The following is a 27,514-nucleotide window of genomic DNA, read 5'->3' on the forward strand; positions in this document are numbered from 1 at the left end:
ATACATACATATACATGTATGTGTACATATGAGAATATGTATATGTACATATATATGAAAGAGAATATATATATATAAGAGAATATGTATATGTTTTATATATATATATATACATGAGAGAGGATACATGTGCCTATCATCTATCTATCTATCTATCTATCTATCTATCTATCTATCTCTCTATCTTCCAATAGCTAGCTGTTAAGTGGAAGCTGTAGTATTCAAATGTCTATTGGTTTTCAGATTCCATGGTCATAGGTAATACATCTGCTTTAGTTAATCATGAAATCATCTAGAGGGACACATGTAAATAAAATATATCATATGTAAAAGTAATATATAGCAATAGCTAAGCAATGCCTTAAAGTTCTTAAGGCATATATAGATATAATTTTCTTAAAGCATATATAGGTATGAATATAACTAAGTACAGTCTATGAATATGTAGCCTAATTACATATATGCTCGAGTATGTATGTGTGTGCATGTAAATTACCTTATTTTTTCTCAATAGTTTCTATAGCAGATTTTGCAATTAATTTCAGGGTTTCCAAGATTTTAGTGCTAATTTCTTGATGACCAAACTGGTATATGGAAAAATCATTGGTCTGTGGACTAGGAATCAAAGGGGCAGAGTTTATAGCTTTTCTATTTTCATGTAAGCAATGAATGAGGATAATTCCAGTGGGAAGATGGCCTGCTTCTATGAAGGTACTAAAGCTTTTCTACTATTGTGCAGTGGTGAGAGAAGAAAGGAGATGAGTATCGACAGACACTTCAAGAAACGTCACCATCTGCCATGACTTTTATGACAATTCAAAAAGAACAATAACAACCACAAAATTCCTGATCAAAGCTGTGACTGAATTTATGAATTTAATTTTCATGCAAATTCAGCTTCAAACATGAAGTGAGTCATGAAATGGAATTTGAAGGGGTCGTGCTCGGTGCTCACGTCTTCCTGACACATCCATCTGCCCAACTCCATCCAAGACCCATCCTGGGCTGGTGTTTATCACTGGCTGTAAAGCAGAGGTAATCATTTGAGAATAGAAAAATGATGTTGTTTTTAGCCTGGTAATGAAACTATTTGTTTTAGATACGTTTCCCTCATTGGGAACATTAAAATATTACAAAATGTTACTTACTAACAGCTGTATGCAAATATATCTCAGGAAGATGCTTGCTTGTCTAAGTCTGTAGAGAAAAATCAAGATTTTCTGCTAAAGTTATCATAAAATTTTATGAAAAATAATAAAGAAGGAACAAAAGGGAAGCGATATTACTGGAGAAATTTAGCATCTTTTATTCCAGTAATAAAGATGACAAAACAAAAAATCTATAATGTATGAAATTGTAATTTTATAGGTATGAATATAAATAAGTACAGTCTATGAATATGTAGCCTGGGTGCTAATGAATATGAGCATGGGTGCTAATATTAATGTATAGAATTCCTAAGGATTTAGTAAAACCAAGTTTTGATAGTAGCTAATGATTTATGAATTTAATGAACTGATGGATTGGATTAGTAATTTTCATATTATATACTCAAAGGATAGACTTTAGTGTTTAAGTTCAGTCTAGTTTTCAGCTAAAGTTAACATGACTTTCAAACTGAAAGAAGATAATCCTATAACATAATACCTCTTAAGTTGTTTCAGCTTTCTATTTCATCTTGGTTATGTCTGATTAAGAAGTTTCAAAAAATAGTATTTTGTGTTGCAAATTCAAAACCAACCTATTGTGTGTTATTACAAACACAATATGGCCTATTTCCTGGTTTTGATAGTTTTCATCCATAAATGTATGTTATTGTATTTCTCAAAAAATAGATCATGAAATGAGAAATATGAAATGTGTATACTAGCAACACCCAGGTTCTAAAACTGAAATCAGTGTCACAGCTCTTTTATAGACACCTGAGATCAAAATCCCAACCCTGAGTACTCCCCGAGTAATCTCACAGTTACAAGGTCACTTTTCCAATTCTGGTTTGGTGAAACATGGATTCTCATGGCTCCGCTCTGCTCCTTTCCCACCCAGAGGAATGTTTGTCTTCCTGCCAATGTAATAACAGAACAGTACTTGTACTACTGTATTTGTAGACTTGTTTATGTTTCAAATTTTTCTTTACCATAGTTGTATTAACATTATTTAATCATAGCTCTGGATGTTTGCTTTTCTGACAACAGGGTATTATATATTCAGAACACATAGTTTTTGTATTAGTCAAGGCTTTCTGAAATCATAGCAGTATATCAGATGAATGCATAATTAGGTATTTTTCTAAATAAACAATTACCCAGCAGGAAATGTTGCCATTTCATGTCTTAGATTTAACATCCTAGTAGTAACAACGACAAAAAAAAAAATGGAAGACCCAAACAGTATTTGGTTTTCAAAGTAATATTTATATTGAGATATAATCTACATAAAGAAAAGTGAGCAAATTCTAACTGTACAGTTCAGGGAATTTTCACCATGTCAAAACCTGCAGGGAGCTGCCCAGTGCACTGGGAGTCTAATCCTCCCCAGTGATTACTCACCCACCTGTGACCTCACTGCTTATCCTCACCACCATCTGTTTGCTTCTCTCGTAGTATTATTTGAATGAAATTATAAACTAAGGGCTGCTTTTCCTTTAGCTTATCTCACTCAGCAAAAGAAGCAGGATATTTCTTAGATCTACGTAGATACCGATCACATTACTGATTTACCTTCATTGTCCTGTAGTAATGCAATGTACGATTATCTATGGAAGATAAATCCATTGTGCCAGTGATGAAGTAGAACGTGTATAATGGAGTTAAAGCAACTAAGTGATAAGCCTCATTCAAATACGAAATCTCGAGCTGTCTGATATCTGAGGGACAGACTGAGTGAAGAACAGCTTGGCTGGCAGGAGTGGTGTTAACAGCTGGAGAAAACCTGGAATGAGGCTTCAGGGAGGGGTGAGCTGAGGGATTAAAATACTTTTGGTATCAACTCCAAGGCTTTTCTGATTACCTGGCGATGGGAATTAGAGCATGGGTGCTGTGAAGGACTCATTTTCTCCCTGACCAACTTGGGGATGGAGTTCCCTTTTACTAAGATTAGTATCAGAGTGTCAAGATTATCACAGTGTCGGTACTTGGCATGCAAAGTCTGAGATATCGCTGAGATACTTGCATCTCATTGCTGAGTAGGCACCTGACTAAATGGACTTGGAACTTATCAGGTTAGAAACATGAAACTGGCAGCTGTGGCTATGTGAGCCGTATTTAAAACTGTGAGAACAGTTACTACCATTGGGAAGGAAATAGAGAAAGAGAAGACAAAGTCATAAAAGAAATCCAGTATATTTTTGATGCTTTTGGATACTTTGCTAATGCATGGTAATAAAATGGTGGTGGAGTTTATTTTTGGAAGCTGATACATGGGTTTAACATATTCTAATCAGTTTCAACCCCATTATTCCTTCGTGCTTTCTCCCCCTCCCGTTGTTGATCCCTACCCCATCTCCAGAAGTCTAACTCCTGGTTTCTTATCAGCTTGTCTTTATCTTATGTATCTAAATATGTTAGTGCCTTAGTTTTTCTTCTTGCTCAGGCCAATACCCCACCTCCCAAGTTAGAGGAGGAAAGGTTTATTTAGGCCACAGTTTGTAAAGGTTTCAGCCTACAGTCGGCTACCTCCAGGGTAGAGCAGTATGGCAAAAAGAACCACAGAAGACAAGCAGCTCACAGTGTGGCCAGCAGAAGGCTTTGGGCAGCAAGCACCATCTGCCCCTTCCTTTTATCCCTTCTAGACCACCCACCATGAGCACTCAGGGTGGGCCTTCCCTTGCCAAGACTCTGCTAAATGGATTATTGGACTAATTTAGTAATCATGCACCCTGAGTCCCAGCATCACACCCTTAAACCCGGCATCTCAGCCTAGATCCCACAGCCAGGAACTTCCAAAAAGCTCCACCTGTGACTCCTGGAGTCTTTGGGAGGACATCCAGATACAAGCCCTAAACACATGTAGGCATTTTTAGGTTTCCTGTATGAGGAAAACATTCAATTTTTAAATTTGGAGTTTGTCTGATTCCATGTAACATAATGGTTTTTATTCCACCTATTTCTGTACAAATGATGTGATTTCATTTTTGTCTATGACTAACACTCCATTGTGCAAAGGGAACAGACAAGAGGAGAAATGAGAACAGACTGAGAGGTAATTTAGAGAAACATCAATGAGGAGGGTGACAAAAACCAACAGGAGGAAACTAAAGCGGGAAACGGAAGGCAGAGGTCACATGCAGTGAGGTGGCTGGTGTGATACGGACTGGAAAATGCTTCTTAGAAGCCTTCACAGGGGCAGACGCCTGAGTCTGACAGCCGGACCACAGTGGACATGAGTGGGAGGAGTGGAGACCCGTGAGCTGCTGCTCTGTTCAATCACCAATAAAGAGGGATGAGGGAAGGTTCAGGGTTATGGGGTTGCTTTTAAATTAGGAATTTTCAAGTGTGTTGGCAGGCTGCGAATGACATAGCTGAAAGATGTACCAGATACAAAACAGACAGATACATGATAAAGTCTGAGAGAGCGCCTGGCTTGCCACCATCACTGGAGGGTCCAGAACCACCTTCCAGGTCGTTGAAAGCAGCTAAGGGGTTGATCTTCCCCAGGTGGCTAAAAGTTCCTTGTGTGAACTTTGATGGCTCCTGTGCCCTGATGTCACCTAAGATGGAAAATGATCCAGAGAGCACTCAACCAACAAGCAAAGCCTTTGCTACATCAGCATCAGGCAGGCACTTAATGAACTCCTGTCTGCTGGGCTTCACCATTCTTGCTCCTCGGGTAAGAGTCCACTCATCAAGCAGAAGGCAGAGCAGTGGTGAGTTTTGTTCCAATGCCCATCTTTCCTGTCTTGAGTGAGACACAGTGTATTCTGGCAACTGTCTCTGACCCAGAAGAGCCTGGAGATGAAGTCCTGGAAGAACCAACACTGATGCAATAGATAGTTATCAAGTATATCATTAGTTCTAGGGCACTTTGTAATGCCTACCCCTCATTAAAAGGCTACAAGAGGGTTCGTTAAACAAAGAGATAGTAAGTGAATGAAGCCTAATAGAAGTAATCAGAGTTGTGAATCATTATAATTGTCTTCCTGGAGAACCTTTGTAAAACTTACCTGAATATCACTATTATTGCTATTAATGTAATTAGAATGTTTTGACGTATATTTACTTATCAATAAATTAAGCCCTTTTACAAAACAATCTGTCTTGGGTTTATATGAATATTTAAAACACTATAAAGAAATACTTCACATGTTTTAAATGTCTTTTTTAATTCAAAAGGTAACATTTCTCTGAGCCTGTATAATATTCCAACATAGTCAGTGTATAAGAATAACTCTAATAAATATTGTATAATATCCATTCAAAAAGAAAATAACAGTATAATGACCAACCAGCACTACAGTCAACTGTGTGCTACAGTGATGGAGCCCCATTTATACATTTGTACAAGCCAAACAGTATTGTTCAAATTTGCTAATAGTTCCATATATAGATACCATGCAAGATGATTGCAAAATAGTCAAAGTAAGCACCTACCACGCATATTTTCTATTTCGGCATTAGAGTACATAGAGGACGAATCCAATGGCAGATGTCTGCAGTCTTACTTTTCTTCATGAACAACACACATAAATACACTGAAACTTTGCTTTACGCACCAACAACAGCTTTTCTTCTTTAACTAAAACTGTAGCACAGCCCTTCCTATTGTATAGTCTCGGAAGAATGCTCACTAACTGTTAGTGCTGCCTACACTGGGAGACATTTTCCTTGAACTTTAATTGTGTATATTCCGAGAACAGAAGTCGTGCTCCGTTTGTTTTCAACCCAGACTTCAGAATGGCATCCGGCCTTAAGAGAGGACTGGTGCTTTCATTAAATGAACAAACGAATAAAGGAATAGTGAAGTCTTCAGAGCATCAGTATATGAGCAGCTTGAATGGTCAAGCGATGGCCCATAGCCCGTAACTAACAGTAGGGTCTAGTGCTACCTGTACTTTAGAAAATGATGAATTTAACTGTGATATTCCCTGCCCACAACTCATAAATACAGTCTGTCATTCAGCTGCTGGATTTGTTTTTGCCCTAACTGTCCCTCTTCTCATGGTTTCCCTCTGCCTGATTGTATTCTGGCAGCAGGGTTCAGGACCATCAACCAGGTTAGCCGAAAGATTTCCAAATGTGTCCCTCATCTGCTCTGGTCTGAGATGAGGAAAGACTTTCAAGTATCAGCCTCACATGTACAGAAGACCTTGGATCTGAACCCCTCTTCTCAAATGCACACACCATGGGTGAAGATGGGATTAAGAGGAAATCGCAGCGGACCACATCTCCAACCAATCTCTCCTCCCTAAATTAACAGTGAGCTCCGGATTGCCAAATCTGCTGGTTGCATTTATTTCTGACTTAGATTCAGCTGATGTCTCTAGACCAAATCATCATTCCTCTTTTCTCAGCTCAAATTCTCTTCCACTATTCATTAACTCATTAGTTCAACACATATCTTTGAGTTCCAACTGACTGCCAGCCAATATTTCAGAGCCTGAGTGGTGGAAGTATACAAACCCAAAAGAAGAATCTCTGCCCTCATGGGGCTGATGCTCCGATGTGGAAGACTAGGAGATGATTGAACACATACAAGTACACAAGTGCATGAAAGAATGAGTAAATGTTACTCATGTTACCATGCAAAGGGCTTTGCTCTTTCTTTTAGTAAAGTGATCTGATGTATAAAAGTAAAATTCCACCCTGGGTGCTGTAGGAATAAAAAGGGGATAAAGAATGAAAAGATCGTGAATAGTTAGCATCCACTTGCAAAACTCAGTGAAAGATGGTGTTGGATCAGGAATGTAGTGTGGAAGAGCCTCGAAGTGGTTGGATGTTAGAATATATTTTTAGTGAAGAGCTCAATGATTTTATGGTTGGGTTACTTGTAGCTTGTGATAAAACAAAAACAAAATAAGGAAGGCTATTGAATATTGTCAGATTTGAGGCAAAGCAATTGAAAAGATAGCATTCGCACTTTTTAAACTGGGAAAGGTTGTGTTTCAGAACGCAAAACTCTTCTGAGTATCCAAGCTTTCACAACTGAATGACTAAATAATCCAAAATATGGGAGTCATAGTCATGTATGTGCTTCTGAAACTATCCATGCAAAACTTAACTGTAAGACTACCTTCACAAGTGATACAAGTACATGTGTGTAAATAGAATATAAACATAATACCACAACACTGAAGCCAATTAGAATTTAAGGAATTGTAAGTTTTACATCGAGGAATAGATGGATATTTATGTGATTAGATTTTTGATATACAGATCATGGTTCTGGGTATGGACTGTCATTCAGATTCTTCTAACTTCTGACATTAAAATCCTGAAAACATGAACAACTACCAGAAATATATCCAGCTTTGTTAACATTTTTCTATTGGCTTGTGTTTTCTAAGGAACACAACCAAAGTGCAAATAGCAGCAGCATTTTTCCTGCTGAACTGTCAATACTCCCAAGACAAAATATTGCATCTTTGAGGAGGGAATAGTCTTGTTCCAGTGGTTACACAAGGATGATCTCACAACCACAGGAGACCCACAGGAGCCACAGGAGGGTTCAGTGCCGCCTCACTGCAAGCTAAGAAGAAAGGATGTGATTTTCTCCATCCTCAATAACAAATACCCAGGCACCTTGATAATAAACCTCAGACTGCTCCCTTGCATTGAGAGTCAGAGTAAGGTCAGATCAAACAAATCGTGATCACTGGAAAACCTCTAATTTAGCCCAATGCGTTCTTCTGTTGTGATTACTCTAATTACTTGTGCCTCGTCTCCATCACTTATGGTTGTTTGTTATGATGTGGAATCAACAGACTGAGAAACACACTGTGAGAATATTGTTAGTTTGTGCTTTGGGCATAGAAAAGAGAGCTTCAAAACTTGTACCATGAATAGTTAAGTTTGTGTACATAACTTTCAGAATAATGGAAGTTTAAAAATGATTAAAATAGATAGATTGGAGGCTTCAAATTGCAGGTTAAAAGAGTTTTGCTTTACATGATAAGCCCTTGGTACTCTCTAGTTTTTAGGTATGTGTGATTCACTTTGAAGTTTTAAAATTGATAATGTTAAATAAATACTCGAAGCTATTAATAACAAATTATATGGATAGATTTATGCAAAGTCAAGAATATAATAAGTTACTCTCATCACGAATGTCAACACACTATTAACAACTGCAAAAAGACCCACATTGTCCACTCTAATGGTAACGTCTATATGCAATTATGTGCTGTTTCTTGATCTTTTATTCATAGGGTCTGAACTAAGACTGCTAGGTCAGTAAGTTTCTATAGATTGAAGAATATAGCAAGGCTCTGAATCTAAGATTCAGTCTTTATTAGAGATTTATTGAGGGCCAATTTAATTTTGGAAAATACAATGTTTTTTTTTTTTTGCTAAGTAACAAGTTTTATTTTCATCATAAGCTGTTACATTTAATATCGTACTGTATTTAACATCTAGCATCTTTTTTAAATTAAAAATTATGCATTTCCAATTTCTATCTAAATCCTAACCAACTTTCCTGGCTGTTGTCATACACCACAGAAATTATATTTCTAGTGGGTTATGTAAGAGCATTTATCATTAATAGTTTTACTCCAGAACTGAACAACCTTCTCCCATTGTGACAAGCCCTGTCCAGTGATGGGCCAGTGTGCAAGCCTTGTTCTCCAGCCTTCATGGCACTTCTGTGGGCCTTGTGATGTTCTTGTTACTTTCTATTGCATTTTTACTTTTATTCTCTGTATTCTTCAGCTCCATAATTTCACTCAGTCCTTTTGTATGACATTTATGTATTTGTCAAATTGTGTTGGAAACATCACTCTGCTTCCAGGAGAGAATGAAAGATGGAGAGCAACAGTGAGAGACAGGTGACAGTGAGTCAGAGGAAGCTGAAAAGGAAGGAGATGACAGTGCAAGAAATGGAATAAAAATATAAAGGGAACAGCAGGCATTTTTAAGGTACTGGTGGTGTGAACTTTCCTAGTTTGGTGATAAAACACAGAAGGGTTTAAAAAAAAGAAGAAAGGATCAGGATATAGCTCAGCAGTACAGTACCTGCCTGGCAAGTGTGAGGTCCTGAGTTCAATTGTAATACAAAAGGTATATATATATATATATATATATATATATATATATATGAGAGAGAGAGAGAGAGAGAGAGAGACAGACAGACAGAGACAGAGACAGAGACAGAGAGAGAGAGAGACAGAGAGATACAGACAGAGAGAGAGGCACAGAGAGAGACAGAGAGACAGAGAGAACATTTTGCACTAAATCTGGATACTCTAATCAAACACAACTGAGTCTTCCTTTGTAGTCTTGACATGTCCTGGAGTGGAGCTACCGCTGGTTCATCTGCACAACTACATCACAAGGCGCCTGCTGTCACTGCATCGTGATTTAGTATTTAATACGTTAAGCAACACAAGAGAGCAACTCACATTAAGAAATTTTTCTCAGCCTCCACAGACTAAAAATTGGGCTTGACACCTAGCATACAGGATAGCTTTTGTTTACAGCAACAAACATTTATCATTGTACATTTCTGTGTCCACACGTGGTTTCATGGAGTCTCATGTTCAGCGGTTTAACATAGCTGTAATCAACTGGTCCTTTGTATTGTCAGTCACATCTGAGGTCCAGTGAAGACAGAGTCTCCTTTAAGCTGGTGTGGTTGTTGGCAGAATGTAGTACTGTGCAGGCTGCTGCCCTCACAAATGCAGCTTGTTTTTTGTAGTGTTGGGAATTAAACCCAGAGCCTTCATCCTAAGCTACATTATTCAACCTTTTTAGAATTTTTTTTTTGAGGAAGGGTCTCATTAAGTCACTAAGTTTTCCTGCTTGGGGCTCAAACTTGGGCTCTTCCTGCCTCGCCTGTCCTGAGGGCTACAGAAGCTTTGCTGACTATTAGACAGAGCCTCCCTCAGTTGCTCACTGTGTGGCTCTGAATAGCAAAACTCACAACATGGCCACTGGGCTCTTCAGAGCCTGGAAGGGAGACAGTGTTTCTTAGCAAGACAGGTGTTAAATATCATATGAGGTTCTCACACCTAGCAAGCAAGTTTTCCTGTATTCTCCAGATGAGAAGAAAGCCCCGAGTCTGACTTACACCCTGGGAAAGCAATCAGGCAAGAATGAAACATGAGGTAGGGATCATGGAGGAGCACCTTAGAGTCCCTCAACACAGAAACGTGAGTACAATTGCAGTAAGTCCCTAGGTTCCCTGAAGCATTTAAGAGTAAAGTGGTATCTAAATAGAAACCATAGAATCTTATAAACATAGTTTTCTTCTTTTAACCTGTCTTCTATGTTTGTGTCTTACTATATCAAAAGTTTTGTCTTTAAACTTTAGCTAAGTCATTATCCAAACCTAGTTGACTCACAAAAATGTGATGTTATTGTCTAAAGCCATGTAAATAGTGCTGCTGCTGCTCTGAGGACGTCATTGTGAGCACAGAAAATAGAAGCTTAGAAAAAATGTGTGTCAGTAACAGGGTGTCTCTTAATTCAATTTAAGTTCTTAAAACTTCTTTGTGTTCTAATATCCATTCCTATAATCCCTGGTGAGTGGTCTACCTATGTGTAACACAAATCGGCTTCAACTTAGAACAATTTAAATACTAACTGCTAAAAAAATTTATAGAAGAGAGCACAGAACTTTTTTTTACTGTTGCTTGTTTATTTTTCTTTTTACAAAGCCTTATTGAGCAGTGTGAGAGGAAATTAATAACTCCTAATTCTTCTAGTAACACATTACATCAGCCATGAATGTGGAATGTATGTTTTGGTTCCACACATGTTTTATCATTCATAAAATTCATCTCTAACAATAACTATGCCAAGTCCCCACTGGTAAATGTTGCGGCAAATTTACTCTTCTGGAATGATTTCAATCGCTCAGTTCATTATTGCCATGTTCTTGTCTATCTGAGATGTAATTACAACAGACAGTTTACTTCCAGTTTTGCTCCCTTCTTTTCTTGCAGATTTGTTTTAGGTAGGGAAAGCTAGGGACTGTCAAGTGTTTGGATGTTTAGGTCAGAACCTGAACTATGTGAAAATGCATGGTCCAACACTTGCATTCCATTTATTATTTAATGATTTGCAAAACACATAAAAGACCTACCAATAATTTGGCATCTTGCTAGCATGAATATTTTAACATTAATTCTACATAATTATTGCTGTCATAGGACACATAATCTATTTTTTATAATATATTTATAGGGATTAGAGATATAGTTCACAAGTAGAGTATATTCTTAGTATGTGTAAGGTCCTGGATTTATGCCCAGAACCAGAAAGAAAAAAATAGCCCTATGATGTATGTGTCATATTATAAATCACAGGAGAACAATTATTAACAAAAAGTCAACAATAGTATTCAGAAGAACTAGGTGCCAGGAACTATTATAGGCTTTTTACCTTTTTAGAATTGGCCATAGATCTGTGAGGTCAAATCTATTATATTAGTTTTCTATTGCTGCTATAACAAATTAACACAAGGTCAGAGATTTAAATGACATAAGTTTATTACTTTTTAGATCTGTTGTTCATAGAGCTTAGCAGGTTTTGCTAGGCTAACACTATGGTCCAAACAGGACCCTGTTCCTCTGTTAAGGCTACAGGAGATAATGTGTCTCTTGGCTGTCTTGGACTGTGGGAAGAATTCATTATCTATGTGACAGTAGACTGAGGACCCATCGCCATGCTGGCGACTGGCCAGGGGTCATTGTGCTCCCTGCCAACTTTAACGCAACATCAAGTCCTTGTCATGTTACACCCACCTGGTATATTCATCTGCCTTATTCCATTACTTGTAGGAAACCATGTAGTTAAATTAACCCCACGTTCCCAATCCTGAAAACTCTTCATATACCAGCATCTTTGATTGCGGTGTAAGTATTTTGGTGACAAGTATCCTGTATCACCATAGCCATTTTAAAAGATGTGGAAAGCCAGACCCAAAGCTAGCAAGTAAAAGGGAGCAAACTTTAACCCAGGCCATGACACCTCCTACAAGACAGTACTTTCAGGTCTACACTGGTCCAAACTGATCCAGATTTCCTGGGATCAAGCCACTGATTACCTCTGCCTCTCAAGTGCTAGGACATGAGGTGTGCACTACCAGGCCCGCCTAGTTAGTTTTGTTTCATATTGACACTTACAATTAATGTACCATAAAATCTAGCCTTTAAACTGTATCATCTGCTTCTTTAATATATGTATAAAGATCACCCCTGACTAGAATGTTTTCTTTGGTCCCCAAAGAAACCCCATACCAATAGCAGTCACTCTGCTTCCCTTCTGCATTACAGGTGATTACTAATCTTCTGTCTGTTTCAATGGATTTGCACATTCTAGGCATTTCACATAATCGGAATCATACTTTGTGTATCCTTTCATGATTGGCTTCTTTCAGCCAGCACAATGCTTTTAAAGTTTATTCTCATTGCTGCATGTATCAGTACTGTATTTATTTTTATGACTAATATTTACTTTGTAGACACATTAAATTTTGTTTACCTACTCGTCGGTCATTGGTTATTTGGGATATTCTATATTTTGGCTGTTATGAGCAATCCTGCTATGAATATTCATGTGCAAATTTCTGTGTGGATGTGTTTTCAAGTCTCTTGAGTGGAATATGTAGTGACATGGCAACTCTGTGTTGAACTTTCTAAAGAAATACCTGCTTTCCCAATCACCAATATGCCATTTTACATTCTCACAAGCAACATATAAGGGATCTGATTTTTCCACATCCTTGCTAACCCTCGTAGTTTTATGTGTTTTTGGATTGTAGCTGTCTTGGATGATGTGAGGTGGTATATCATTGTGGTCTTAATGTAAATTCTCCAATGACTCATGATTTTGAAGACATTTATTAAGTCCATTAGTCATATGTACAGTATGTGTTTTTTGGAGAAACTTCTATTGAAATCTTTCACCCATTTTCGTGTTACCTCATTTTGTGCAGTCTTTCCACTTTCTTGGTAATGTGCTTTATAACACAAAAGTTTTAGGTTTTTGAAATCTGATTTGTATATTTTCTTTGGTTACTGGTGTTTTTGTTGTCATAGCTAAGATATTATTGCCTGACCCATATTTAAATTATTCTCTTATAAGTATTTTGGATTTTTACATTTACATTTAGATTTTTGACTGATTCTAATCATTGTATATTGGGGTCTGAAATAATAATATTGTTATTTGAAGAGGTATTGAGACAGTTAGTATAAGATTAATAGTTGGTAAATTAGATGTTTCCTGAGCATCTGTGATATTTGTATGCATACATTTTGTTGTTAATAACAATGAAATAAAATGTAAAACTGAACAGCTGATAAAAAACAATTATAAGTGTATCATCATGAAAATGTAAGAGTGTTTCTCTGATGGGTGATATTGCATGTTGAACACCCAGTTGGAAAGGAGATGCCATAAAGTTATATGGGAATTTAAACAGTAATTTAACTTTGAAACAATTATTATGATCATTTTTATTATTAGCTTGGCATGAGGATATGAAGTTATTCCTACATCCTTTACAGTATGAAAAGATTATTCTTTTTCAACTGAGTTTTTTCCAGCCAGCATATGTACTGAAAAATACTTAATTACAAATATAAACTTTAACATTTTTAATTAATCACTTGCCATTGACTTATGTATCTGTTCTTTATGGTGACACCACAGTCTTCATTACTCTAGTTTTGTAGTAAATTTTGGGGAGAAGTGAAAAGTCTAATCTTAGTCTTCATTTTCAAGATTAGTTTTGCTATTCAGGATGCTGTGGCTTGTGTTTAAATGCCTCATTAAAGCCTGTTATGGTCACAGGTGGGACTTTTTTAAAGGTAGTTAGACCTAAAATTGTGAAGCTAAAATTAATTTATGGTGTAATGCTAGGGTCAGATGCACTAAGATGAGGGGTGTGAGTGCTGCCTGCCCTAAATAACCTTGATAAGATAAAAGGAACAGAAAAAGCTGTGGTTGCCCCTTGCTTGCTCCCTGTGACTTGCTGCCTTCTGTTCACCATGAACTGCTCTCTGTGAAGTCACGCTGCCTTAGAGCCAGCCAGTTATGGACTAAAACCTCTACAAACTGGGAACCAAACAAACCTGCCCTGCCTTAAATTATGGGTGTTGGGTATATCATCTCAACAACAACAACAACAACAAAAGTAACTAAGTCACAGGGTCACTCACATTTCCTTTTAAATTTTAGGGTCATCTTATGTTGCAAAAAAGGCAACTAGTTGCCAAGGGAGCTTTATGAGGTCTAAGCACTTTGCCATCACTGTCTGCGATGCTCTGGATATCAACCTTGAGAGGGTCAGAGTGGGAGCATGCCAGTTTGGTTCCATTCCTCATCTGGAATTCTCCTCGGATTCATTTTCAACCCAACAGGAAGTAAAGGCTCATTAGGGTTAGGGTTAGTGCTAGGGTTAGGGTTAGGGAATTTTAGGGAATTTACCATCTGAACAACATTAAATCTTCATTGTGGGCTCTTTTTCATGTATTCTTTAATTTCTTTCAGAAATGATTTTGTAGTTTTCACTATATGCATTTTATACTTTGCAATTTAATTTATGTCTACCAGTATGTTATTGTCTTTGGACTGTTGAAAATGAAATTTGATTTTTAATTTCATGTTCAGATGGTTTATTGCTGGTCTATAGAAGTATTACTGATTTTATATATTGATCTCATGTCCTTCAAAAATATTGAACTCATGTATTTTCTTTAATTTTTATTTAGGTTCCTTAAGATTTTCTACACCCAAAGTCATGTCACCCACAAAAAGAGTTATAGCAGTTTGTTTCCAATAAACCAATTCCCAATATAACAGCTTTCTATCACTTTTTCTTGCCCAAATGCCCTTCTTATTACCATGTTGAGCAATTCTGGTGAAAGCTGATGTTTGTTTTTTTCCTGATTTTTGAGTAAAAACTTTCAGTAGTTCATCACAAAAAATGAATTTGGAAATATAATTTTCATTGATGTTCTTTATCAGCTTCCTTTCTAGTGCTCTATGTATCTGTCTATCCCCACATTAAAGTACATGAATGGTTTTGTTCTTTATTTACTTTCCTGCCACACACATTAAACACAGAGCCTTTATGCTGAGCTACATCCTCAGTCCTGTTAATCTTTTATTTTGAGGCAGGGTCTCACTAAGTCACCCAAGCTGAGCTCTAACTTGGAATCCTCCTGCCTCATCTTCCTAAGAAGTTGGCTTTACAGGCATGTGCCATACACCTAGCTATGTAGTGAATTTTATTTATTTATTTTTATATCATACATCAACCCTATATCCCTCAGATCAATTTCACTCTGTCATTCTGTACCCTTTATATGTTGCTGAACTTTACTCAGTATACACTGTTGAAATTGAAATAGTACCTTGGCAATGGTATTTACATTAGTATTCTGGTGAAAAACTGATTGTGTGTGTATGTGTGTGTGTGTGTGTGTGTGTGTGTAAGTCACACTTTCTTGTGATTTTGTTGTCATAATAGTGGCCTCATGTACTGAATAATGAAGTAGTTTTGTTCTAGCTTTTGAAAGACATTATGAGGGATTAATGCTGATTTTTTACATGTCACTTAGAATTCACCAAATAACAAATTCTTGGATTTTCCTTAGAAGATGCTTTCTTCTAAAATTTTAATCTCTCTTCTTTTCACAGTTCCCTTCAAATTTTCTATTTCTACTTGAGTTAGTTTTTCCTTCCAGTTTGTGTCATTCTAATCATCTTTTTTTATTTCATCTAGGTTTGCATAAACACAGAATACTCCTTCATATTTATGTGACATCAATAGAAACAACTCCTCTCTCTTTATTTTTAACAACTTGAGTCTTTTGCTTCTGTTCCGTGATCAGTGTAGTTATCAGTTAGTAATTTAGTTGGTCTTTACAAAGAAGTAACTTTTGGTTTCATTGCTTTTCACATTCTTTCTCTGATTCCTATTTCAACTCTAAGCTTTGTTACTCCTTTCCTTATATTACTATAATTTTAATTTCCTCTTCACATTATAGTTTTTTAGGTTGCAAAGTTAGGTAAATGATTTGAAATTTTCTTATTTTCAATTTACCAAGAAGTACTTCCTGAGAAGTGTATCAATCAAGGTTTACTAGAGAAACAGATATAACACAAGATATACAAATGTATAAGAAATTACAAGACTGACTTACAGTGGTTAGCCACAAAGTCAGGAGGTTGAAAGAAGCTTACTGCAGTGTCCCATACAAGTTCTGGGACAAGTTCTGGATCTGAGATGGAACACTATGTCCGGAGGCTTAAGAGTCTGTGATCAAGGCTGAAGAGTACAGACCGAAGCCACAGCATCAAAGCTGTGGCTTTGAAGGCAAAGACCAGAGCTCCTCTGAAAAACCAGCAATCAGTATCTCCTTGTTTGCTTTTATTGTATGCAGGCTACTCCCCTGCAGTCTGCATGCCCTCCTCTTGCCTGTGCTGAGAATGTTTCAAATAAGCACTCTGGCCACCTGCTGGATCACTTATTTAAACTTCTGACCTTCTCAAATTGATACAAAGAACAATATCCTAGAACTGTAAAGGCTTGTCCTCCACACCCCAGGATGTAGAGCTGCTGAGTCACTTAGTTAAGCTTCTAGATTTCTCAAGTTAACGCAGCGTATCCACCCTTCAAGTTCCATCTCACTTTTTGAAAGTGGTATTTTCTGTCATTAGTCTTCACATTTTCTAATTTCCCTGTGCCGTTTTCCTTGATCCATTGGTTATTTAGTATTGTGTTATTAATTTCTACATTTTTGTGCATGTTCAATATTTCCTGTTGTAATATATTTGTAGTGTTGTTGAAATAATGTATTTAATTATTATTCTCCCCATTTTTCTATTTATTATTCCAAGGAAAGTGTTGATTTTTTCCCCAACTGTTATTGTCGAAATATCTTTCCCTTCAAATGTATATATTTTTTTATGTTTATTGGGTTGCAATTGGTGACTATATATTTATAATTATGCTATTTTCTTATGGATTAACCCTTTTATACTTATAAAATGACTTTTGGAATTTAAGAAAAATTTGTACCTTAAAGTTAGTATTCTTTGCTGTTAATGTAGTCATTCCAAGTCTCTTCCTGTTGTTATTTTCATGTTACATTTTCTCACTCCTTTTAACTTGTCTTTGAATATAAAGTGTGATTTCTGTAGACATACTTTGCATGCTATCTAAACCTATTCTACAGATCTGAGTTTAACTGGAGAGTTTAATCTCCTTTAATTAATTTTCTAATAAGGTAGGCTTAATACCTGCCATATTGCTATTTATTGTGTGCATGTCTTAGGCATTTAAATCATTTATTATTCTGTGACTGTCTTTTGTATTAAATAGACATTTTTAGAGTACCAGTTTATTTACTTTTAATATATTATTATGGAGATCCTAATTACCATTTTAAATTATAAAAGTTATCAAAGTCAAGTTATAAAAGCTTAAGTTATGAAAGTTATGCAAAGCTAGTTGAGGTTAACATCAAGGTCAATTAGACAGAATACTTTGCTCTCATATAGTTCTATTCTCTCCCCTCCCAAGGTAATGTTATTGGTATACAATTTATACCTTTTACATATTATATTATTCACAGCATTGATTTAGAGATATTGCCTAATGCAGTTGTCCTTTAAATTAGACATAAGGAAAAACAGCTACAAGTGAAAATGCATTTGCACTATCCCTTGTATTTACCTCTATAAAGACCTGGGTAGTTTTTTCCTGTGCTCTCAGTTTCATTTGATTTAAGTTTCTTTCTAGATGCTCATTTTAGCCTGAAAGATTCCCTTCAGAATTTCTTTCAGGAATGTTCTGCTCTTTTATAGTTCATTCTGGCCTATTTAAAATAAATTATACATCTTTAAGTTGACAAATTTTCCCTCTGCTTTAATTTTCTTGTCATTCATCTGTTGTGAGCTCAAGGACATTTATCCTGTAATTTTGTCTTTCCACTGTATGAGTTTCCCTTCCCAAATACTCATGGGGTGGCTCAACATGTCCTTTTATCCTTTATGTTCTTTTAGTTATTGGTGCTGGGTCTAAGCTTCATCAGACCTGTGTTCCATTCCTAAGGGAAGACACCAGGTAGTGGTTGTGTTCTTTAATCATGATGGGAAGTTGTTTCACCATAGTTATGTTAGAAGCTGTCAATGTTCAACAATTCAATTTATTAAATATTTTAATTAATATTTGACCATTAGTAACATTTTTACTTCCACCACATCTTTATTTGCTGGCATACTTTCAATCAAGAGATGATTTCATTATCTTCTGTCTAATTACTCAGAGATACTTCATATGGACAAGGTGAGATCAGCCCTGATTCTTTCCTTTTACGTGACATTTTTTAAGGCGATGCTTCATTTTCCTTTCAGTCTTCAAGAATGACCAATTTTTTAAAAAATGGCTGTTTTTTCCTCCAACACTTTTTAGAAAACAGAAATATAAAATTGGACAAAATTGGATTCCCTACCTTTGAAAACATCCCAGCCTATTTTTGGAATAAACTATCTTAGAAAGTCATTATAAAAGAACGTATCTGAAAATGGAATCTTTTCTGTGACTATATGAAAATGTAGACCTTGCTTTACACATTTATGGGATCCTGACATATGAAACAGCTTCATTGATCAAATGCATTTTTATGTGTTAGAAAAGAAGTGATAACAGAATTTAAACTAGGGGGAGGTCAAATAATAAGTAAAACTTTTCATTTATAAATACATAAAGATCCTAATGTTTTAATTGTTCTGAAGGAGTGAAATCTAGCACAATGACTAAGCCTAATAAAGAAGATGTCCTTAAAACATGATGATGGGTCTGAGAAGCAATTTTTAAATTAGATCTGGAACAATGAGTGGAGCCAACCACGCAGAGACAAGGGAACAGAACTTCAAACCCAGAGAGCAAGATGAGTAGAAGGAGCTGAGGTGTGAAATAACCTGGCATATTGGGAGAAAAGACAGGGGACTTCACCTGAAAATGCTAATTAACTTGATCTGAGAAGCACCAGGTACAATTTAAAATGCAATGATAACATTGTTTTTTCCCAGTTTACAAATAACATTTTTCCATGCATGGACTTACTATTAATAACTGAAAGAAAAATTTAAAAATTAATGATTTTAACACTTTTTAATGTATTTAAGTTTTGCTTAAGTAGTCCCACTGGATAATAAATTTACAGTTAGTTTCTCAATCTGTTAGAACATTAATTTTCGACTTGCCTGGGTGAAGGGACTCCTGGAGAAGTGACTGGATCCTGGGGTTACTATACTCATCAGTGGGCTAAGCCAGAAATGTTCACAGATAAATGTGCTGTTAGGAGGTGAAGCCTGGTGGGAGCTGGGTCCGTGGGGCAGTGACTCTGAAGTGTAGTCGCCCCCTGGCACTTTTACCTTGTAGTCTGTTCCCCAGCTACCACAAAGTAAGTGCCTTTGCTCCACCATGCCTTTCTGATGTGATGATTTTGCTTTGAGGACAGCACACCGTGGACTGAAACCTCTGAAACCATGAGCCAAAAGTGAATCTCTTCCCTTGACGTTGCATTACTCAGGTAGTTTGTTCCAGCAAAAACTAACCAATGTACTGTCTATCAGAGAGTTATATGTGTTTTCTCTGATTGTCCTTCTAAAATTTTCAATAACTTATAGTTCATGCATTACACGTAGAATATTTTTTCCCTCCTGAAGTTCCCAGGATGAAAGGACAGTTTGCTCTGTTCAAGCCCCATGGCATATCTATTATTTATTACATTCATAAGGTTTTAAATCTAGTTGCTTAATGTATGATTTACATAAAATTAACCCTACCAATTTTAAGAAGACATTTAATGAGTTTTGACTATATATATATATATATATATATATATATATATATATACATATCCACTATGATCACTATCATAATAAAAATATAGAAAATTTCTGTGTCTTCCAAAATTAGCCTTAGTCCCTTTAAAATTCACCACCTTTAACTCTAGGCAAGCATTGATAGTTCTGTCCCTATAGACTAGTTTATGTTATTCTAGAGTTTTATATAAACAGAATTATGAGGTTTTTTGTGTGTACTGGCCTTCTTTTACCTCAAGATAATGTCACTGAGATTGACCCAAGTTGTCATGTGCATAGGTAGTCCACATTTTTTTAATTGATTGGTAGTATGTTGGATTGACATTCCAGACTTACCTCTTTAGCAACTGATGATCATCTGCAGTTGTTAGATGGCTTGGCTCTAGAATGTCCTTCAGAGGACCATGTGTTCAGAAGTGGGTCTTTTGGAAGGTAACTGGTTCACTAAATTCATCTCTGGGTTAATCCACTGATGAGTTTATAGCTAAATGTGCCTTTAGAAGTAGGCCTGATCAGAAGAGGCAGGTCACTGGGGGCGTGACCTGGAAGGGTACATTTCCCTTCTGGGCTCCTCCCTCACTTCCTGCTTCCCATGATGGGAGCAGCTCTCCTCTGCCAGATTCTTCCACCATATACTTCCTGCCTAAGGCAACATAAATCTCTGCCTTAGTCGTGAATGTTGGATATTTTATCTTAGTGACCAGAAAGTGACTGAGATAGTAGTATTTGCAATTTTGATCCATCAATAAAACTGTTGGGAACAATTATGCAGAAATCTTTAAGTACATTTGAAAAACTTGTCCCATTGGGTAAATTCTAGAAGTAAAATTGCTGAGGTATATGCTTAGAAAAACAGATATAAGTCACTGCAAAACTGTTTTCCAAAGTAAAAATAGGTATAAGGTACTGCAAAACTATTTTCAAAAGTGATCATACAACCTTGAATCTCATAAGAAGCATAAGAGGTTTTCACTTGTCCCATATTATTGCCAACACTTAATATTGCAAGAGTTTTTAAATTTCCACAAGCTTAGAAGAATTTCATCATTAAATTAGTATGCACTTTATTGATGATTACAGATAGTCTCTTTTTAAAAATTTTTTATTTTTATGTCTTTTTGAGACAGTGTCTCTCTAGGCAGTTTAGGTTGGCCTTGAGCTCACTTTATAGCCCAGGCTGATCTTGAACTCACAACAATTCTCCTGCTTCAGCCTCCTGAGTGCTGGGATTACAGGGATAAGCCACCATGCCTGGCAGATAGTCTTTTTTTAGTTTATTAGTATTTATAAATCTTCTGTGAATTTTTCAAATATTTTAAATTTTTGAGGTTATTTCTTGATCACTGAGTTGTAGTTTGTCAGAATTATTAGTCCCTTCTGGATGCAAACTTACTTACATAATTTTATTGTGTTATTAAAGATTAGGCTTTTAAAACTTCAATAAAATTAATTTTTATCTTATAATTAGTCTTAAACATATTTGATTTTTAAATGATTTGTTTTTGGTATATAGAAAAATTATTACATTAATAAATAGTATGCTTTCTTTAAGAATTTTTATAATTTTATTTAGCAAGTGTTAAACATATTAATTTTGATTTAACTTTGCAATATGAAGTAAAAATCATTTTAAAATTTGTATGCATAATTCTACCAACTAGATTTTTTGAAAAGAAATCCTTTTTCTCTTGAATTATTTCAGCAATTATGTTGCGACTCAGTGCTGCAATACATGAGACTATTTCTAGTATTTTCTACCACTGATGTACTGTCTTTACACCTATACCGCAGCATTTTGATTAGTACAGCTTCATAAGCCTTGAAATTAGGTAGTGTGATGGTCCTAGGTGGTTCTTATTTTTAAAAACATTGTGCTTCTTCTAGACCCTTTGAATGCCCATATAAACACTATAATTAACTCATTAATTTCTAAGTTCTATATGACCTGTGTATGGATTTAGGAACAGTTTAAAGAGAACAGAAATTTCAAGGATACTGAGCTTTTTAATTCTTAAGAACATTACCTCTCCCTATTTAGTTTTATATTATTTATTATGTTTTTTTAAAATGCAGATTCTATGTAAATTTATTTTGTTTATTAGTTGGTCCTTGCCCTGATTAGGGTAATTGTTTTTAAAAACTGACTTCCTTAGCCCAGACTGTTACTGGGAGGGGGTGGACCCCCTAAGAGGTAGACCCTAGTGGGATCTCCTTCAGTCATTGCAGACATGTCCTTGAAAAGGATGTTAAGCTTTATCTTTTTGTTTTAAAGAGAAATTTCAAAACAATATTTTTAGAGGGTAACAATGCTTAATACATTGCATATTGTTATCTTTAAATAAGTTATACAGAATACAAGATATCAGCAACTAATTGCTCAAACAATATTAACATAAACCTTCCTATTAAATGAACTAAGAAATTAGCAGTATATCTTAACTGTCTCTTTCCTTCTATGCATACATATATATTATATGCATATGTATATATTTTTTTGCTAACACTAGGGAGACAATATGATGTTCGTAGATGTGAATCTGATTTATTTCACTGCTGTGTGTGGTCTCTAGTTGCATCCATTTACCTACAAAAGTCTCAAGTTTGTCCTTCTTTACAGCTGAGTGGTACTCCACATATAAAAAGACCACATCTCTTTTATCCATTCTTTGGTTGATGGGCATTTGAGTTGTTTGTAAGATTTAGCTATTACAAATTGTATAAATATTGATGCACATATATTGCTGTGATACAATGTTTTTAATACTGCTGGGAAGGTATGTAACTGCCAATCCTAGTTTTTTGAGGGATCTTCACATTGATTTCCAGAGTGGTTACACCAATCTGCATTCCCAACAGCAGTGGAGAAGACTTCCTTTTTCCCCAGAGCCCATCCAGCATTTATTATTGGTTGATTTCTTGATAATAGCCACTTGTTCCAGGGTGAGGTAGAATCTCATTTTTGTTTTAATTTGCATCTCTTTAATGAACAATGATATTGAATATTTTTTCTTATATTCACTTGTCATTTCTATTTCTTCATTTGAGAAGTATTAAAATTTAATTTTGACAATAACATTTGTATATATTTATGAGGTTTTGATTCACATATATATTGGGTAATGATCAATTCAGGGAAATTCAGATATATATCACATTATAATTCTATCATTTCTTTATTAGACGTATATTCAAAGTCCTCCATTTTAACTATTTGGTGATTATATAATGCATTATTTTCAATAATAATTACTCTGCTGTACCATAGAACACCAGGACTTATTCCTCCTATCTAATTGTAACCCTGTACTCATTTGCTGATCTTTTTCTGTTCTTTCCCCCTTATTTCCCTGTCTCTAATAATCACCATTTTACTCTTGACTTAAACTCCTGTGAGACTAACATTTTAGATTGCACTTATCGCTAATTCACAGCATTTGTCTTCCTGTCCCTGACCTACTCCACACCACAGTGTCCTCCATCTCTATCCCAGCTGTCACAAACAACAGGACTCAGTGAGTTTAATGCCTGAAAAGTTTTCCATTTTGGATATGCACCACCTTGTCTCTATCCGTTCATTTGATGATGGACCCTCAATTTCGGATCCAGGCATTTGTGAATATTGCTGCTATGAATACAGTAGTGCAAGTGGTTTTTAATACGGGGATTTCAGTGTCATTGGTTATATATTTGGTAGTGAGACTCCTGAACTATATACCAAATTACAACTTATTCCTAATGATTCTATGTTTATGTACACTACAATAAACTATTATTCTTTGAATTTTCAATTTAAACATGTTGGCACATATGAACATGTGTGTGTATGTAACATATATATATATATATATATATATATATATATATATTCATTTTGAGTTCTGCTAATAAACTTCACATACAATATTATTTCTTGCATCACATTTTAAGTTACTTACTTAGGATAAGTATATAATCATACAATCATGCTTCATTTGTCTTTCTTCCTAATGATGGAACTTATAACCTATTTACCATGAAATTCTTAACCAAAATTATAAGTCCCTTTAGAAAAGACAGTCTGAAAAGAGGCAGTTGCCCTGGAAATATCCTTCTTTCTTTCCATTTTCTGTATGCTGCGTACTTTTCTTGACTCATTCTGGTGGCCCAGGCCTCCAACACAAGGTTGAACAGAGGGTGCGAAGGAAATGTTTGCCTTATTGCTGGTGCTAAGGAAATTCCCCTTAGCCTTTCACTGCGGAGTGTGGTGTTTCTGCAGGTTCTCTGTAGACGGCCTTCAGGAGTCAGGGCACATTCTCTACTATTCCTGGTTGCTGGGGAGAGTTTCCTTGAGTGTGAAATCTTACATCCCTGAGCTAAAATCCAGTTGTCATTGTGTAATATAGTTTATATAGCTCTAAATTTTCTTTTCTAAAATTAAGGATTTCCATTTCTATACACATGAATGATATTGATATTTTAATGTAATTTTTATGTTACTAGTATGATATCAGCATTCTAAAATGTATGTCTATATGGGGAAAAGACATAGCAAAAATGGTTATAAATGTAACAATTATATTCAGTAGTGAGGATAAATTCTATATAAAAACCACTGGATTTATGGAAGAACTAGAAGAATTAAAGATTTAATAGGGGAAATAACAGGCACAGATATACAAATATAAATTAAGGAGGTATTTACGAAGTTGTGTTTTTAATTGGATCAAGAAGTATGAGCAATGCTGAGAGTACCAATGTGATTATGGCGCATGAATTTGTCTGAAAGAGGTCTCTAAGCAAGGTAATTCTGAGGATGAGGCATGGAGTATGCACGGTTTGCAAGAGTTCCCTTAATTATAATGAATTCCCAAGGTTTCTCTTGAATTTGAAAGATGGAAAGAAACTGTACTCATGTTTATTTCTAGTCAGTGATTTATTATGTGGGCAGTCATATGTATTATTATCTGTCTTATTTTCTGATAGATAGTAAGACCCATTATCTCTTATGGCATCGAGGATCTTATTATAATTTTAAAAATTTATTGAAAACAGGAAACCTAAAGAAATTCAATAGTCTATCTATATTTTAGTGCCTTGAGTTTTGTTTTTGTCTGGGAAAATATTTGGAGATACCTAGCATCTTATATTATATTTAATGATCAAAAAATATATTATGGATAATTATACAAAACATGACCGAGAAAAAGATTTACTTCTGTGTCAACCACTTTAAAACTTCTTTAATTCACATTTCCTCCAGCTGGTTTCTCCAGTGCCTCCAAATGTGTTTGTGTGTGTGTGTGTGTGTGTGTGTGTGTGTGTGTTCATATGCATCAGAAAGAGTTTTCTGCTCCCACCTGTAAAGCCCAACCTCATGACACTCTTAAACTTGGTGATGTCTGATACACCTTTCCTTTGGATACCACTTTCTTTCCTAGCAGTGTATCACGGGTTTTCCTTTCCTTTGCTGACTCTTATCCCTCGACTAAGAAACTCTTCAATTTTTTTTCACCACAAATGGATTCATTGATCTGGTGCTGAAGCTCTAAATTCTACTATGTTTGCAATTCAAATAGTTCCCTCTTCAAGACAAATCCATGTATATTTTTGCTGATTCCTTTAGTCTATGATGATAACAGCATTGCAAAGACTATTTCTCTTTTTAATATCCTATTTTTGTGAAGCAAATATTTTCTGTAGTGATAGCAACAAAAATTAGATTAGTAGTTGACATAAGCAACACACTTAGAGTTTCACTGTCTTCCAGAATCCCCAGATGGGGCCATCTAGCTGCAGGAATGCAAGGTCAGGGCTCCCACTAATCCTATATTCTTGTGAGTGTTATAATTATTCCATTATATATTATGATGCAATGATAATAAAGTACACAATAAAAATAGTGCATTTGGTCTTTAGGAAAAATTTGTCTTTCATGAAACCAGCCCGTGGTTCCAAAGAGGTAGTGGGCTGATGGCTTTAAGCAGCTTGTTTATAGTGCCCCGTTAAGGCAGCTCTAGGAAAACTATTATAGCCATCAACTTTTCCCTATGTTGGAAGGAAATCACATATTTCATTCAGCGTTTCAAACATACTAATCCTATATAAGATCTTATCTCTGTTCATTTTGCTTGTGTAATAGAGATTCTTTAAAAAGAGAAATTTTATTTGATTTTTTCACTAATATACCTCAAGGGAAAAGAACCATACTTGAAATACTAGAGTTTTTAAAAAATGTTTGATGCATAGAATATATGCAAATGAATAGGTTAATGTACATAAGAGCTGAGATTTATCATCAATATGTACGATAAAATCGTAGTGATCTATCCATTAATAATTGGTTGTAAGTTTTTGCTACTATTTGACATTGAAAACCCTCAATTTATAACTTTGCCACGTCTTCCCTCTTCCATGAAACTCTGTTTCCATGAAGAAAACGAAGCTATTCTGATTTGCATTCAGTTAGCTTTAACCTGGTTTTCATGATTGGATATTTATCAAATTTCATTTCTTCCCCCTTGTGGCTTGATTGCTTTTCAAATCTTGTTTCATCTACTTACTTTTTAAGCTAGTTTTGCAAACATTCCTAATTATCAGTCTCGGTATAAGTGTGCACGAGTCTTAATAGAAACTCACCAGAGTTCTCCATAACGTTCTGGGTGTCTGTTTCCCACTTGAGGGGACTCCTGCGCCCAGCTCACTGTCCGGGCTCGGTCCTTCTTGCACCCGTTCCGCTGCCTGTTTGGCGTGATGAGTTCTTGCATTTGATCCCAAATGGGCCCTTCCACCTGCTTGTTAAATATTTGGTCTGCTCCTGGTTGGAGTGTTTTCCTTACTTTTTCTTCTCATCCTTCTGTCTTTCTCTTACTCAACAACGTTTTGGATGCACATGAAATGCGTTTCAGCTCGTGTGTAGAAGCAGCCCAGGAAGCACAGCGCCCCCCCCCCCCTTAGGTACCCGGAAGCCCTGCAACCAGCAGAGGCCGCCTTCCCAGCTCCTCTGCCTTAGGAGGGGTATTTTGATTTTATTTTAGGAGCTGACAAGCAGCCCTGGGAGGCTGCCACATTTTGGAATCTGTCCTTTATATGTACAGACTGACCTTTTCAAAGCCTTATTTTTGCTACATGTCTATCACCAATGATCCAGGCTACAGGAAGCCCATGAAATATAAACCTGTGATCCTCTGACCTCAGCCTCCTAGTGTGCTGGGGTTACAGGCAGGCGCCCCCATGCCAGGCCTACAGGGTTACTCACAATAAGAAAACTAGAGGAGTCCTGTTCAGGGGACGTGTACTACACAGCACATGGGTCATCTTAAATTGTCTGGATGCATACTTTAAAAAGTAAAAGAAGCAGATGAAATTAACGAGTTATTTTAAACACACACTTTATTTAAGGATTTATAAAACAGTATTGGTGAAGCCTGGAGCCGTGTATGGAGCTGTTTTACTCTTTGGTACCGAGTTTGAAACACCTCATGCATTTTACCTCTCTGACATGTGTCATTGACATTAGCCACCATTTCACATGCTCC

General features: G+C 36.0%; 1 long non-coding RNA gene across 1 annotated transcript; it reads right to left on the minus strand.

Moving 5' to 3' along the window:
* Positions 1–852: 852 nt before the first annotated feature.
* Positions 853–26,961, minus strand: LOC134475634 (uncharacterized). The gene is made up of 2 exons (XR_010046809.1): positions 26,616–26,961; positions 853–1,022 (listed from the first exon to the last, which is right to left on the minus strand). It is a non-coding gene; the product is annotated as an uncharacterized LOC134475634 (long non-coding RNA).
* Positions 26,962–27,514: the final 553 nt, after the last annotated feature.

This window comes from Cavia porcellus, unplaced genomic scaffold (genome assembly GCF_034190915.1).
Source record: "Cavia porcellus strain 051 isolate PalLab524CR breed Dunkin Hartley unplaced genomic scaffold, mCavPor4.1 scaffold_4, whole genome shotgun sequence".
Classification (NCBI taxonomy): domain Eukaryota; kingdom Metazoa; phylum Chordata; class Mammalia; order Rodentia; family Caviidae; genus Cavia; species Cavia porcellus.